This window comes from Furipterus horrens, unplaced genomic scaffold (assembly GCF_987537825.1).
Source record: "Furipterus horrens unplaced genomic scaffold, mFurHor1.1.pri manual_scaffold_8, whole genome shotgun sequence".
Taxonomy (NCBI): Eukaryota; Metazoa; Chordata; class Mammalia; order Chiroptera; family Furipteridae; genus Furipterus; species Furipterus horrens.
In genome coordinates, this window is record NW_028327178.1 from 28,269,565 (window position 1) to 28,277,359 (window position 7,795).

General features: G+C 43.9%; 1 protein-coding gene across 2 annotated transcripts in view; it reads right to left on the reverse strand.

Annotated features, from left to right (window-relative positions):
* Nucleotides 1–5,793, reverse strand: part of GALNT1 (polypeptide N-acetylgalactosaminyltransferase 1) — a 124,756-nt gene extending 118,963 nt beyond the window's left edge. For both annotated transcript variants that reach the window (XM_090285651.1, XM_090285650.1), the window contains exon 1: nucleotides 5,651–5,793. The gene's annotated coding sequence lies outside the window, so the exon portion shown is untranslated. The remainder of the gene's footprint in view (nucleotides 1–5,650) is intronic.
* Nucleotides 5,794–7,795: the final 2,002 nt, after the last annotated feature.

Genomic DNA, 7,795 nt, shown 5'->3' on the forward strand with positions numbered 1-7,795 from the left:
GGGCAAGGGGGAGGGGGAAGGGAGGGGGAGTGGAGACTCCAGGTCACCCAGAAGGGCCTATAGGAATCACCTAAAAAAAAAATGTTTTTAATGGTAAGCAAGGCATAAAACTATCAAAGACATAAAATTCTAGCAAAACCCTAACACCTAAATCTAAGGAACTATCTTCAAATCATCTCATGGCTCCCCAGAGGCTTTATCTAGTGTCCCTTAGCATCTGTCTCATTACTGAGGTTGTCAACCAAAGAATGACATACCAGAAGCCTAAACTTAAACACCTTCACAGAACCAAAAGCAATTGTATGTTCTCTGTGTTACATTAGAAGTCATAAAATACAAAGACTGTAGAGAACTCTTATAAAAACTTATAAGAATTTATAAATTATAACAATTTATAGAAATTTTAAGTTGAAGGAGAAATTAATCACAAAATCAGAGATGCACTCTCAACTCTCATCACTGTTGCTGTAGTCCTAATAGATCAACAATGACATTAAATGTAAATGCTCTTAATGCATCAATGAAAAGACACAGATTGACAGAATGGATTAAAAAATATGACCCAACTATATGCTATCTATAAGAAACTTACTTTAAATATAACAATATAGGCAGGTTGAAAGTAAAAAAAAATTTTAAAGATACATCATACAAACAACTAAAGAAAGTACTCAAAGGGAAAAGAGAAATAACTATGTTAATATCAGATAAAGTAGAATTCACACCAAAGTAAATTTTTAGAGACAGAGCACATTATATAATGACAAAAAGGGTCAATCTACCAAAACACAACAACCTGTAATGTGTATGCACCAAACAGAGAGCAGCAAAATATGTAAAGCTAAAAATGGATATAACTTAAAAGGAGAAATAGACAAGTGCACAAATGTAGTTGGAAACTTCAAAACCCCTTCTCAACAGCTGATAGAAAATCCAGGCAGAAAAAAAGCAAGGGTATAGGAGAACTCAACACCATCACGGATCTAATCGATATTTATAGAATACTCCACTCAACAATAGGAGAAAACACATTCTATCCAAGTGTCCATAGAGCATATACCAAGACAGACCATAAATTGAGCCATAAAACAGGCTCAACAATTTAAAAGAACTGAAATCATACACAATGTCCTTCCATCAGTATGGAATCAAACTAGAAACCAAAAACAGAAAGATAACAGGAATATATTCAAACATTTGGAAACTAAACAACACAATTCTAAATAATCCATGGGTCCAAGAAGTCTCAAGGGAAATAAAAATACACACTGAACTGAATGAAAATAAAAATACAGCATATCAAAATTTGTGAAACAGAGTTGAAACAGTGCTGAGGGAAATTTATAGTGCTAAATGCCCCCATAAATATAAATGCAAAAACTCCTTAACAAAACATTAATAAGTAGAATTCAGCAATATATAAAAAAAATTCTACACCATGACCAAGTGGGGTTTATCACGTATTTCACGTATGCAGGACTGGCTCAATTCAAAAATCAATCAATATAATCCATCATATAAATAGGCTAAAGAAGAAAAATCACGCCATTTCCACATGCTAAGAGCAACTGGGTAAAGGTACATGGGATCTTTCTGAGTTATTTCTTATAACTCTATGTGGATCTACAATTGTTTCACAAAAAAAAGTTAAACAACAACAATATCAATTGGACCTTCACTGACTGCTGCTCTAAGGTTCATCACCCAAATGTTAACACTTCAGAATGGATTGGCTGCCTTCACAAACCTTTATTAATACTGGCTCTGTGCTGGACTAAGTGAGTACACACAGATATAAACAGAAAATATTTTCCCTACCCTCAAACACTATGTGCTCAAGTAGATTGACAAACACAGGCACAAATCAACAGTGAAGGCCTTCATAAAGGAGATGGGATTTGAGTAAATCCTCAAACAAGAAGTAGCACTTCCACAAGGGTACGTATAGACAGGGACATCTTGGGAAGAGATTATATATAAAGACCCAGAGCTAGAAATAAGCACAGTGCCTAAGGAGAAAGAGGCACATGTGTGCTACTGAAACCACAGGAAGTATGGAGGGTGCCCAAAAGCCAGAGACAAAAGAGTTCAAATGTCACTCCTAGATGCCTTCTCTCAGCATCCCAGCCAACCAAAAGCAGCAGCTCTCTCACCCACAATCTCTCTAGCACTCTTTGCTTTTTCTTTATAGAACTCATCACAAATTATAATTATTATGTACTTATCTGCATGTTCATTTGTTTAGTGCTGTCCCACCTCCAGTTATCTAGAGTATTTAGCGTTGGGTCTGGCACACCATAAGCACTCAATAAAGTATTAATTGAACAAATGATAAGTACCCACTCCTACTGCTCCTCTGTGCAGCTGCCCCACTCCTCTTCCTGAATTACCTGTCACTCCATCCACCTTGGACCCTCTCTGATCTATCTATGGCCTGTTTTAGCTAATCTCTCCTTTTTCCTTGCTCCTCCACCTCAGCCCAGCTCTTAACCCATCATAAAAATAAAAACTGTATTTTAAAACAGTGGTTCACAATTGCAGTGTTGTGATACTCTTCTGAATTACAAACAGCAATTGTATCCCAGGAAATCAGTTACTGCAAGTGCTAAAGTTGCATGTTGTTACATAAGCATAACAAATATATATATTGCACGAACAAACAAAAGCAGAAATAGTTATTCCTGTTGCCTTACTTTCCTGAATATGAGAGCCTTTTCCCATAACTGGGTGGTCCTATGTGGCTGTCTACCAAAGACAGACAGGACAGTATTCAAAGCCACCAAAATTACGAAAAACAAGGGAAGACTGAGAAACTCTCACAAACCAAAGACTGGGAAGACTCAATGACTAAATGCAATGTAGTACCTTGGATTGGGTCCTGGAACAGAAAGTACATGTTAATGGAAAAACTGGTGAATCTAAATAGTCTGGAATTTAGCTAGAAATATATAGGGCACTAAAAACTGATTAAGATTCAAATTTATTAATACTATTTTATATGATTAAAAAGAGAAAGCGATGGGGTGTACAAATGAGCCAGGAGTACAGCTCGGGGCAGGGTAGCCTGAGCTTGAAGCTGAAAAGCCACATATAGATCTAACTTCCTTTTAGCTCTGGTTCCTTGTTCTTACCTTAATGCCATGAGAATTACCTTGCCTGCAACTGCTTGAGAATAAGCAGCTTTGACATCCTAGCACATGCACATACAATCACGTGCAGATTAAGGATGGGGTCACGTTCTGAGAAATATGTCTTTAGGTGATTTTGTCATGTGAGAACATCATGACTGCACTTACACAAACCTAGATGGTATAGCCTATTACACACCTAGGCTATACAGTACAGCCTATTGTTCCTAGGCTACAAGCCTGTATAGCACGTTACTGTATGAAACAAGAGATTAAATCAAGCACAAGAGAAAATGATGCGATCAAGAGACTGGGTGAACACGAGGTGTATGAAGCTGCTGCCGGTTTAATGTGCCACAGTGTCTTACAGCAAACTTTTCATTAGTAGAAAGAGTGCACACTAAAATAACAATTAAAAAATGTAGTACAATAAATACATAACATAGTTGTTTATTATTAAGTTATCGTGTACTGTACATAATTGTATGTGCTATACATTCATACAACTGATGGTGCAGGCTTCCTTACACCAGCATCACCACAAACATATGAATAAATGCGTTGGGCTGTAACTTTTGAGGGCCTCCACTTACGACGGTCATGACTTCACTAGGCAATAGGAATTTTTCTGCTCCATTATAATCTTATGGGCTCTCCATCATGTATGCATGTGGTCTGTTGTTGACTAAAAACTTCGTTATACAGCACATGGCTGTACTCAACAAGCAGTTATTGAACGCCTGCTGCTTAACAGGCACTTCGAAGTTTCTGAGATACGTGGCTAGAAAAGGAAGGCACAATCTCTGCTCTCATAAAACTTATACACTATTGGAGAGGCCAGGCATTTAAGAAGTATTTGCACAAATGGCAAATGCTCCCAAAAGTTTTACTGCCTGCTTCTGAAAAGTCCTGTCAAACAATCCATCAGAACATTCGTTAAACCACTTATCCCTGGTATTCTGAATAAGGTTTTCAGTGTGAACACAAATCAGCTGAGATGGCTCTATGATCTATCATCTGTGATCTGCTAAGCCACTAACAGATACTAATGCAGTTGACGTGGTCTGGAACGTGAGATTCTCCATTTCTTCCAAATTCCCAGATGACAGGGATGCGCTCCTAGTTCACAAACCACACTTTGAATCAGCAAGGCTCTGAAGTACCATGGAAACATCCCTCCAGCTATCACGGAAAAGGCAAGCTCCACAAAGGCAAGTGCATCTTGTCTCTCTTTTTTTACCACAGTGTACCCAGGACATAACACTGTGCCCCACAGACGTAAGGCACTCAATAAATATTTACTTAATGACTAAATAAATGGATGTGTGGTCTAGACTAGCGCTGCTCAACAGCAAGCACTGATCACGTTTGGCTACTGAACAACTGAAATGTGGCTAGTGCAAGTAAAGAGCTGAATCTTTTAAAATTTAATTTTAATTAATTTAAATAGCCACATTTGGTTACTGCCTACAATAAGACGATCCAAGTCTAGGAGCAGACGTGATGTAAAGAGTGCTGGCTTAATAAGGCCTAGGTTTGAATCCCAACTCTGTAGCTTAGCTTGTGACCTGTAAAGTTACAACTTCTTAGGGCCCCAACTTCTTCATCTGCGAAATGAGAACAAGACACCCCCCCCCACACACACACACCTCTCAAGGTTCTTGACAGGCAGTACTATAAATCAATGTATTAAGCATAAGGTATGATCAAGGCAACATTCTCTGCCCTCCAGGAATAATTCACAAAGAATACTTTGCCTATTGCCCACACTTGCCAGAGAATGAGAGGCGCGTTGGGTTGAAGGTTTGGTTAGCTCAGGGGCTTTGAGAATCAGGCCAAGGTCATAAGTTTGGAGGAGGGGGAACCCTCACTTAGCAAGGTTGATCAGGTAAGAGTAGCAATGACAATGCAAATCATCACAATTCCTGGCAAATCTTTAGAAAGGCGTTATATTGATTATGGATGAGCAAGTGACATTTCATTCATTCATTTTTCCAGGAAGGACTGCCACATTACCTAATGCCCGCGACTTCACATTCACAGACATCTACTAATTCAGAGCCGGGTCCGCTTCGCGCGCAGTGGGCCAGGAAGCCCCCGCCCTGGCCGCCCGCGTGTGTCCCCTCCCCCGTCGTCACGCAGACCCGGCGAGGGTCAGTCTGACACAGGGGCTCCAAGTATCGCACGGCCGGGCCGAACCCGGGAGCCATATTTATCTGTATTTTCTGTCAATAAAACAAACTTCCGTCTTCTAAAGAAAAACGGTTCTAACTCAATGTCAAAGTAGGACGGAAACTCGCTGCTTGCCGCAGTTGCCAACCAGGGACGCCGCGTGTCCAGCAGCCTCGGACTCCCCGACTCGTACCCCGTGCCGATAGCGCCCGCGCCCGGGTATCGGCAGCACCCGCCACAAAGGGCCGGGGGACGCGGACGCGGACGCGGAGGGGCCTCCTTCACCTCCTCCTCCAGCCCCGCACAAGCAGCCGCGGCTCTGGGACGGCCCGGGCGCAGGGGACACTCACCTTGGTCCGCGCCGCGGAGGCGGCGGCGACGACGGCGGCAGCGGGAGCTTCTGGGGGCCGGCCCGAGCTGTCGCAGCGTGGTCCCGCGGGCCGCAGCGCGGGCACTATTCTCGGGCCGCGGTCCGCCGCGCCGCCTCCTCGGCCACTGCCGGCGGCTCCCCCGGCGGGCGGGCGGGCCCGGCGCGGGCCCCGCCCCCGCCGCTCCCGCCCCCGCCTCCGCGGCGGGCCTCACGGACTGGGCGCACTACTCCGGGCAGCTCCGCATGCCGCCATCGCCACCGCTGCCGCTCGCTCGGGGCGCCTCAGAGTGGCAGGCCAGGCCGCAGGGGTGCCCGCGCAGGCTGCTCGGGCGTGGTCCTCACAGCACGCGGCGTGCTCTGCTGTGGAGGCGGCCGCCCGTGCGGCTGCGCGGGGGAGGCGGGGGCGCAGCGCGCTCACCCGGATGCGCTGCCCCCGCCCCTGCAGCAGCGAGCCCACCTCAGGGCCGTGTTGCTTCCCTCCGGGCTTCGGGCTTCGGCGGTTCCACCGTTTGTGCCTCTCCTCCTGCCGCCCTGACCCGCGAGGAGGCGTGGACAGGATCTACAGGGTGAGGGCCCCCGGGCGGGAGGCTCCGTGTGTGACGGGTTCGGCAGTGCTGTCAGGGCCGGGTGGTCTCCACCTGAACCCATATGAGGACAAAGAGGCTGCTGCAGCAAGAAAAATTGAGTTCCGGCCAATTCACGTCGAGCAGATCGTGGGCTGGGAAGAAATGGAAGTGCCCTCACCGTGCCGAGGAGGTCCTTGGATCAACCCCGGGCCAGAGGACAAGGCTGCTCCTGAGCCAGGTGGGGCCGCCCGCGGCGGCCGAGGCCGACTTAGAACTGGAGGACTGTCGGCAGCACCTTGGTCCGGCCTTGCTGAGGCCCATGCCAAGCGATGTGGATGCAGGAGGACCAGGACCGAGGGTGGGCGGCGAGAGTGGAGGCCACACCGGAAGACGCAGCCAGTCGTCAGGGGAGTAAAACGCCCGGTCCCCTGCAGAGTGGGGACAGTTTGGGGAAGTGTCTCCTGCTCTGAGAGTAGCACTTGGCCCACTTGGGAAACACTCCTACTTGGCACTGATTCCAATACCTAACCCAACCCTGCTCCTCCATCACTCACACTAGGCATAACCAACTGTTCTAATAAATTGTCTACTTAAAACATTCAGAGGTTTCTGTGTCTTGCTTGGAGCCAAGAGCTGGAATAATAAGAGACTAGTGTTTATAATGTTATTTATTTTGTCCCATTTTTACTTTTAAATGAATGTTATGTATGTTCCCCCAAAAACTAAAAGCCTGGCTCTAAGCAATTCATGTTACCGAAGATTATCTTATTATCTGGAATTTCACTATCCTGTTTTTTACTTACCACATTTTTCAAGTTTTCTAAAAGTTAAAAGTTGCCTTTTAAAAGTACTTGTATAATATTTTGAAACAAAGTTAATCATTGACTTGTTAAAATACTTCAAGAAAATTTCACTTTGAAGTTTGTATCTCTTTAAAGTGCCTATCCAAAAAAAAAAAAAAAGAAAGAAAAGGAAATATTGTATCTTGGGGAAAGAAATTTGCAAATCATATATCTGATAAAGGACTTGCATTCAGAATATGTTAAGAACTCTTACAACTCAAGAATAAGACTAAGCAATTTAAAGGGCAAAAAGATTTGACTAGATATTTTACCAAAGCAAATATTTAAATGGTTGACAATAGCATGAACATATGCTCAACATATTAAGTCACTAGGAAAATGCAAATTAGAACCACAGTGAGAAAACTCGTCACACCTACTACAATGGCTGTAAAAAAAAAAAAGACAAAAAATATCCGTGAGGAACTAGAGAAGTGAGACCCCTCATAAATTGCTGATGGAAATATGAAGTGGTGCAGTCACTTTGGAAAATGTTTTTAGGTTCTTAAAAAGTTATTCATAGAAGTGCCATGTGATCCAACAACTCCACTCCTAAGTATATATCCAAGAAAATTGAAAACATCCACATAACAAGTTGTACATATATATTCATAGTAGCAATATTCATAATACCCCCAAAGTGGAAACAATCCAAATGTCCAGCACCTGGTGAGTGGATAGATAAGATGTGATATATCCATACAATGGAATGCTATT